Source organism: Accipiter gentilis, unplaced genomic scaffold (assembly GCF_929443795.1).
Source record: "Accipiter gentilis unplaced genomic scaffold, bAccGen1.1, whole genome shotgun sequence".
Lineage (NCBI taxonomy): Eukaryota > Metazoa > Chordata > Aves > Accipitriformes > Accipitridae > Astur > Astur gentilis.
In genome coordinates, this window is record NW_026060931.1 from 417,719 (window position 1) to 424,685 (window position 6,967).

Consider the following 6,967-nt stretch of genomic DNA (forward strand, 5'->3'; position numbering starts at 1 on the left):
TGTCCGGGCCGAGCCGGGCCGAGCCGGGCCGAGCCGGCGGGCAGGGGCCCGGCCTTGGCCGGGCCGGGCCGAGCCGGCGGGCAGGGGCCTGGCCTTGTCCGGGCCGGGCCGAGCCGGGCCGAGCCGGCGGGCAGGGGCCTGGCCTTGTCCGGGCCGGGCCGAGCCGGGCCGAGCCGGCGGGCAGGGGCCTGGCCTTGTCCGGGCCGGGCCGAGCCGGGCCGAGCCGGCGGGTAGGGGCATGGCCTTGGCCGGGCCGGGCCGAGTCGGGCCGAGCCGGCGGACAGGGGCCTGGCCTTGGCCGGGCCGGGCCGGGCCGAGCCGGCGGGCAGGGGCCTGTCCTTGGCCGGGCCGGGCCGGCGGGCAGGAGCCTGGCCTTGTCCGGGCCGGGCCGAGACGGGCCGAGCCGGCAGGCAGGGGCCTGGCCTTGTCCGGGCCGGGCCGAGCCAGCGGGCAGGGGCCTGGCCCTGGGCGGGCAGGGGCCGGGCCGAGCCGGCGGGCAGGGGCCTGGCCTTGGGCGGGCAGGGGCCGGGCCGAGCCGGCGGGCAGGGGCCTGGCCTTGGCCGGGCAGGGGCCTGGCCTCGGCTGGGCCGGGCCGAGCCGGCGGGCAGGGGCCTGGCCTCGGCTGGGCCGGGCCGAGCCGGCGGGCAGGTGCCTGACCTCGGCCGGGCCTTGGCCGGGCCGGGCCGAGCCGGCGGGCAGGGGCCCGGCCTCGGCCGGGCCTTGGCCGGGTCGAGCCGGAGGGCAGGGGCCTGGCCTTGGCCGGGCCGGGCCGGCGGGCAGGGGCCTGGCCTTGGCCAGGCCGGGCCGAACCGGCGGGCAGGGGCCTGGCCTTGGCCGGGCCGAGTCGGCGGGCAGGGGCCTGGCCTGGGCCGGGCCGAGCCGGCGGGCAGGGGCCTGGCTTTGTCCGGGCCGAGCCGGGCCGAGCCGGCGGGCAGGGGCCTGGCCTGGGCCGGGCCGGGCCGTGCCGGCGGGCAGGGGCCTGGCCTTGGCCGGGCCGGGCCGGCGGGCAGGGGCCTGGCTTTGTCCGGGCCGAGCCGGGCCGAGCCGGCGGGCAGGGGCCTGGCCTGGGCCGGGCCGGGCCGTGCCGGCGGGCAGGGGCCTGGCCTTGGCCGGGCCGGGCCGAGCCGGCGGGCAGGAGCCTGCCCTTGGCCGGGCCGGGCCGAGCCGGCGGACAGGGGCCTGGCCTTGGCCGGGCCGGGCCGGGTCGGGCCGAGCCGACGGGCAGGGGCCTGGCCTTGGCCAGGCCGAGCCGGGCCGAGCCGGCGGGCAGGGGCCTGGCCTTGTCCGGGCCGGGCCGAGCCGGGCCTAGCCGGCGGGCAGGGGCCTGGCATTGTCCGGGCCGGGCCGAGCCGGGCCTAGCCGGCGGGCAGGGGCCTGGCATTGTCCGGGCCGGGCCGAGCCGGGCCGAGCCGGCAGGCAGGGGCCTGGCCTTGTCCGGGCCTTGTCTGGGCCGGGCCGAGCCAGCGGGCAGGGGCCTGGCCTTGGGCGGGCAGGGGCCGGGCCGAGCCGGCGGGCAGGGGCCTGGCCTTGGCCGGGCAGGGGCCTGGCCTGGGCCGGGCCGGGCTGAGCCGGCGGGCAGGGGCCTGGCTTTGGCTGGGCCAGGCCGAGCCGGCGGGCAGGTGCCTGGCCTCGGCCGGGCCTTGGCCGGGCCGGGCCGAGCCGGCGGGCAGGGGCTGGCCTTGTCCGGGCCGGGCCGGGCCGAGACGGTGGGCAGGGGCCTGGCCTTGTCCGGGCCGGGCCCGGCCGGCGGGCAGGGGCTGGCCTTGTCCGGGCCGAGCCGGGCCGAGCCGGGCCGAGCCGGCGGGCAGGGGCCCGGCCTTGGCCGGGCCGGGCCGAGCCGGCGGGCAGGGGCCTGGCCTTGTCCGGGCCGGGCCGAGCCGGGCCGAGCCGGCGGGCAGGGGCCTGGCCTTGTCCGGGCCGGGCCGAGCCGGGCCGAGCCGGCGGGCAGGGGCCTGGCCTTGTCCGGGCCGGGCCGAGCCGGGCCGAGCCGGCGGGTAGGGGCATGGCCTTGTCCGGGCCGGGCCGAGTCGGGCCGAGCCGGCGGACAGGGGCCTGGCCTTGGCCGGGCCGGGCCGGGCCGAGCCGGCGGGCAGGGGCCTGTCCTTGGCCGGGCCGGGCCGGCGGGCAGGAGCCTGGCCTTGTCCGGGCCGGGCCGAGACGGGCCGAGCCGGCAGGCAGGGGCCTGGCCTTGTCCGGGCCGGGCCGAGCCAGCGGGCAGGGGCCTGGCCTTGGCCGGGCAGGGGCCTGGCCTTGGCCGGGCCGGGCCGAGCCGGCGGGCAGGGGCCCGGCCTGGGCCGGGCCGGGCCTGGCCGAGCCGGCGGGCCGGGGCCTGGCCTTGGCCGGGCCGGGCCAAGCCTGCGGGCAGGGGCCTGGAATTGTCCGGGCCGGGCCGGGCCGAGCCGGCGGGCAGGGGCCTGGCCTTGTCCGGGCCGGGGCGGGCCGGGCCGAGCCGGCGGGCAGGGGCCTGGCCTTGTCCGGGTTTTGTCTGGGCCGGGCCGAGCCAGCGGGCAGGGGCCTGGCCTTGGGCGGGCAGGGGCCGGGCCGAGCCGGCGGGCAGGGGCCTGTCCTTGGCCGGGCCGGGCCGGCGGGCAGGAGCCTGGCCTTGTCCGGGCCGGGCCGAGACGGGCCGAGCCGGCAGGCAGGGGCCTGGCCTTGTCCGGGCCGGGCCGAGCCCGCGGGCAGGGGCCTGGCCTTGGGCGGGCAGGGGCCGGGCCGAGCCGGTGGGCAGGGGCCTGGCCTTGGCCGGGCAGGGGCCTGGCCTGGGCCGGGCCGGGCCGAGCCGGCGGGCAGGGGCCTGGCCTCGGCTGGGCCGGGCCGAGCCGGCGGGCAGGTGCCTGGCCTCGGCCGGGCCTTGGCCGGGCCGGGCCGAGCCGGCGGGCAGGGGCCTGGCCTCGGCCGGGCCTTGGCCGGGTCGAGCCGGAGGGCAGGGGCCTGGCCTTGGCCGGGCCGGGCCGAGCCGGCGGGCAGGGGCCTGGCCTTGGCCGGGCCGAGTCGGCGGGCAGGGGCCTGGCCTGGGCCGGGCCGAGCCGGCGGGCAGGGGCCTGGCTTTGTCCGGGCCGAGCCGGGCCGAGCCGGCGGGCAGGGGCCTGGCCTGGGCCGGGCCGGGCCGTGCCGGCGGGCAGGGGCCTGGCCTTGGCCGGGCCGGGCCGGCGGGCAGGGGCCTGGCTTTGTCCGGGCCGAGCCGGGCCGAGCCGGCGGGCAGGGGCCTGGCCTGGGCCGGGCCGGGCCGTGCCGGCGGGCAGGGGCCTGGCCTTGGCCGGGCCGGGCCGAGCCGGCGGGCAGGAGCCTGCCCTTGGCCGGGCCGGGCCGAGCCGGCGGACAGGGGCCTGGCCTTGGCCGGGCCGGGCCGGGTCGGGCCGAGCCGACGGGCAGGGGCCTGGCCTTGGCCAGGCCGGGCCGGGCCGAGCAGGCGGGCAGGGGCCTGGCCTTGGCCAGGACGGGACGGGACGGGCCGAGCCGGCGGGCAGGGGCCTGGCCTTGGCCAGGCCTGGCCGGGCCGAGCAGGCGGGCAGGGGCCTGGCCTTGGCCAGGACGGGCTGGGCCGGGCCGAGCCGGCGGGCAGGGGCCTGGCCTTGGCCGGGCCGGGCCGAGCCGGCGGGCAGGGGCCTGGCCTTGGCCGGGCAGGGGCCGGGCCGAGCCGGCGGGCAGGGGCCTGGCCTTGGCCGGGCCGGGCCGAGCCGGCGGGCAGGGTCCTGGCCTTGGTCGGGCCGGGCCGAACCGGCGGGCAGGGGCTGGCCTTGTCCGGGCCGGGCCGGGCCGAGCCGGCGGGCAGGGGCCTGGCCTTGTCCGGGCCGGGCCGGGCCGGCGGGCAGGAGCCTGGCCTTGTCCGGGCCGGTCCGGGCCGGCGGGCAGTTGCTGGCCTTGTCCGGGCCGGGCCGGGCCGAGCCGGCGGGCAGGGGCCTGGCATTGGCCGGGCCGGGCCGGGCCGGCGGGCAGGAGCCTGGCCTTGTCCGGGCCGGGCCGAGCCGGGCAGAGCCGGCGGGCAGGGGCCTGGCCTTGTCCGGGCCGGGCCGAGCCGGCGGGCAGGGGCCTGGCCTTGTCCGGGCCGGGCCAAGCCGGCGGGCAGGGGCCTGGCCTTGTCCGGGCCGGGCCGAGCCGGGCCGAGCCGGCGGGCAGGGGCCTGGCCTTGTCCGGGCCGGGCCGAGCCGGGCCTAGCCGGCGGGCAGGGGCCTGGCATTGTCCGGGCCGGGCCGAGACAGGCCGAGCCGGCAGGCAGGGGCCTGGCCTTGTCCGGGCCTTGTCTGGGCCGGGCCGAGCCAGCGGGCAGGGGCCTGGCCTTGGGCGGGCAGGGGCCGGGCCGAGCCGGCGGGCAGGGGCCTGGCCTTGGCCGGGCAGGGGCCTGGCCTGGGCCGGGCCGGGCTGAGCCGGCGGGCAGGGGCCTGGCTTTGGCTGGGCCAGGCCGAGCCGGCGGGCAGTTGCCTGGCCTCGGCCGGGCCTTGGCCGGGCCGGGCCGAGCCGGCGGGCAGGGGCTGGCCTTGTCCGGGCCGGGCCGGGCCGAGACGGTGGGCAGGGGCCTGGCCTTGTCCGGGCCGGGCCGGGCCGGCGGGCAGGGGCTGGCCTTGTCCGGGCCGAGCCGGGCCGAGCCGGGCCGAGCCGGCGGGCAGGGGCCCGGCCTTGGCCGGGCCGGGCCGAGCCGGCGGGCAGGGGCCTGGCCTTGTCCGGGCCGGGCCGAGCCGGGCCGAGCCGGCGGGCAGGGGCCTGGCCTTGTCCGGGCCGGGCCGAGCCGGGCCGAGCCGGCAGGCAGGGGCCTGGCCTTGTCCGGGCCTTGTCTGGGCTGGGCCGAGCCAGCGGGCAGGGGCCTGGCCTTGGCCGGGCAGGGGCCTGGCCTGGGCCGGTCCGGGCTGAACCGGCGGACAGGGGCCTGGCTTTGGCTGGGCCAGGCCGAGCCGGCGGGCAGGTGCCTGGCCTCGGCCGGGCCTTGGCCGGGCCGGGCCGAGCCGGCGGGCAGGGGCCTGGCCTTGTCCGGGCCGGGCCGGGCCGAGACGGTGGGCAGGGGCCTGGCCTTGTCCGGGCCGGGCCGGGCCGGCGGGCAGGGGCTGGCCTTGTCCGGGCCGAGCCGGGCCGAGCCGGGCCGAGCCGGCGGGCAGGGGCCCGGCCTTGGCCGGGCCGGGCCGAGCCGGCGGGCAGGGGCCTGGCCTTGTCCGGGCCGGGCCGAGCCGGGCCGAGCCGGCGGGCAGGGGCCTGGCCTTGTCCGGGCCGGGCCGAGCCGGGCCGAGCCGGCGGGCAGGGGCCTGGCCTTGTCCGGGCCGGGCCGAGCCGGGCCGAGCCGGCGGGTAGGGGCATGGCCTTGGCCGGGCCGGGCCGAGTCGGGCCGAGCCGGCGGACAGGGGCCTGGCCTTGGCCGGGCCGGGCCGGGCCGAGCCGGCGGGCAGGGGCCTGTCCTTGGCCGGGCCGGGCCGGCGGGCAGGAGCCTGGCCTTGTCCGGGCCGGGCCGAGACGGGCCGAGCCGGCAGGCAGGGGCCTGGCCTTGTCCGGGCCGGGCCGAGCCAGCGGGCAGGGGCCTGGCCCTGGGCGGGCAGGGGCCGGGCCGAGCCGGCGGGCAGGGGCCTGGCCTTGGGCGGGCAGGGGCCGGGCCGAGCCGGCGGGCAGGGGCCTGGCCTTGGCCGGGCAGGGGCCTGGCCTCGGCTGGGCCGGGCCGAGCCGGCGGGCAGGGGCCTGGCCTCGGCTGGGCCGGGCCGAGCCGGCGGGCAGGTGCCTGACCTCGGCCGGGCCTTGGCCGGGCCGGGCCGAGCCGGCGGGCAGGGGCCCGGCCTCGGCCGGGCCTTGGCCGGGTCGAGCCGGAGGGCAGGGGCCTGGCCTTGGCCGGGCCGGGCCGGCGGGCAGGGGCCTGGCCTTGGCCAGGCCGGGCCGAGCCGGCGGGCAGGGGCCTGGCCTTGGCCGGGCCGAGTCGGCGGGCAGGGGCCTGGCCTGGGCCGGGCCGAGCCGGCGGGCAGGGGCCTGGCTTTGTCCGGGCCGAGCCGGGCCGAGCCGGCGGGCAGGGGCCTGGCCTGGGCCGGGCCGGGCCGTGCCGGCGGGCAGGGGCCTGGCCTTGGCCGGGCCGGGCCGGCGGGCAGGGGCCTGGCTTTGTCCGGGCCGAGCCGGGCCGAGCCGGCGGGCAGGGGCCTGGCCTGGGCCGGGCCGGGCCGTGCCGGCGGGCAGGGGCCTGGCCTTGGCCGGGCCGGGCCGAGCCGGCGGGCAGGAGCCTGCCCTTGGCCGGGCCGGGCCGAGCCGGCGGACAGGGGCCTGGCCTTGGCCGGGCCGGGCCGGGTCGGGCCGAGCCGACGGGCAGGGGCCTGGCCTTGGCCAGGCCGAGCCGGGCCGAGCCGGCGGGCAGGGGCCTGGCCTTGTCCGGGCCGGGCCGAGCCGGGCCTAGCCGGCGGGCAGGGGCCTGGCATTGTCCGGGCCGGGCCGAGCCGGGCCTAGCCGGCGGGCAGGGGCCTGGCATTGTCCGGGCCGGGCCGAGCCGGGCCGAGCCGGCAGGCAGGGGCCTGGCCTTGTCCGGGCCTTGTCTGGGCCGGGCCGAGCCAGCGGGCAGGGGCCTGGCCTTGGGCGGGCAGGGGCCGGGCCGAGCCGGCGGGCAGGGGCCTGGCCTTGGCCGGGCAGGGGCCTGGCCTGGGCCGGGCCGGGCTGAGCCGGCGGGCAGGGGCCTGGCTTTGGCTGGGCCAGGCCGAGCCGGCGGGCAGGTGCCTGGCCTCGGCCGGGCCTTGGCCGGGCCGGGCCGAGCCGGCGGGCAGGGGCTGGCCTTGTCCGGGCCGGGCCGGGCCGAGACGGTGGGCAGGGGCCTGGCCTTGTCCGGGCCGGGCCCGGCCGGCGGGCAGGGGCTGGCCTTGTCCGGGCCGAGCCGGGCCGAGCCGGGCCGAGCCGGCGGGCAGGGGCCCGGCCTTGGCCGGGCCGGGCCGAGCCGGCGGGCAGGGGCCTGGCCTTGTCCGGGCCGGGCCGAGCCGGGCCGAGCCGGCGGGCAGGGGCCTGGCCTTGTCCGGGCCGGGCC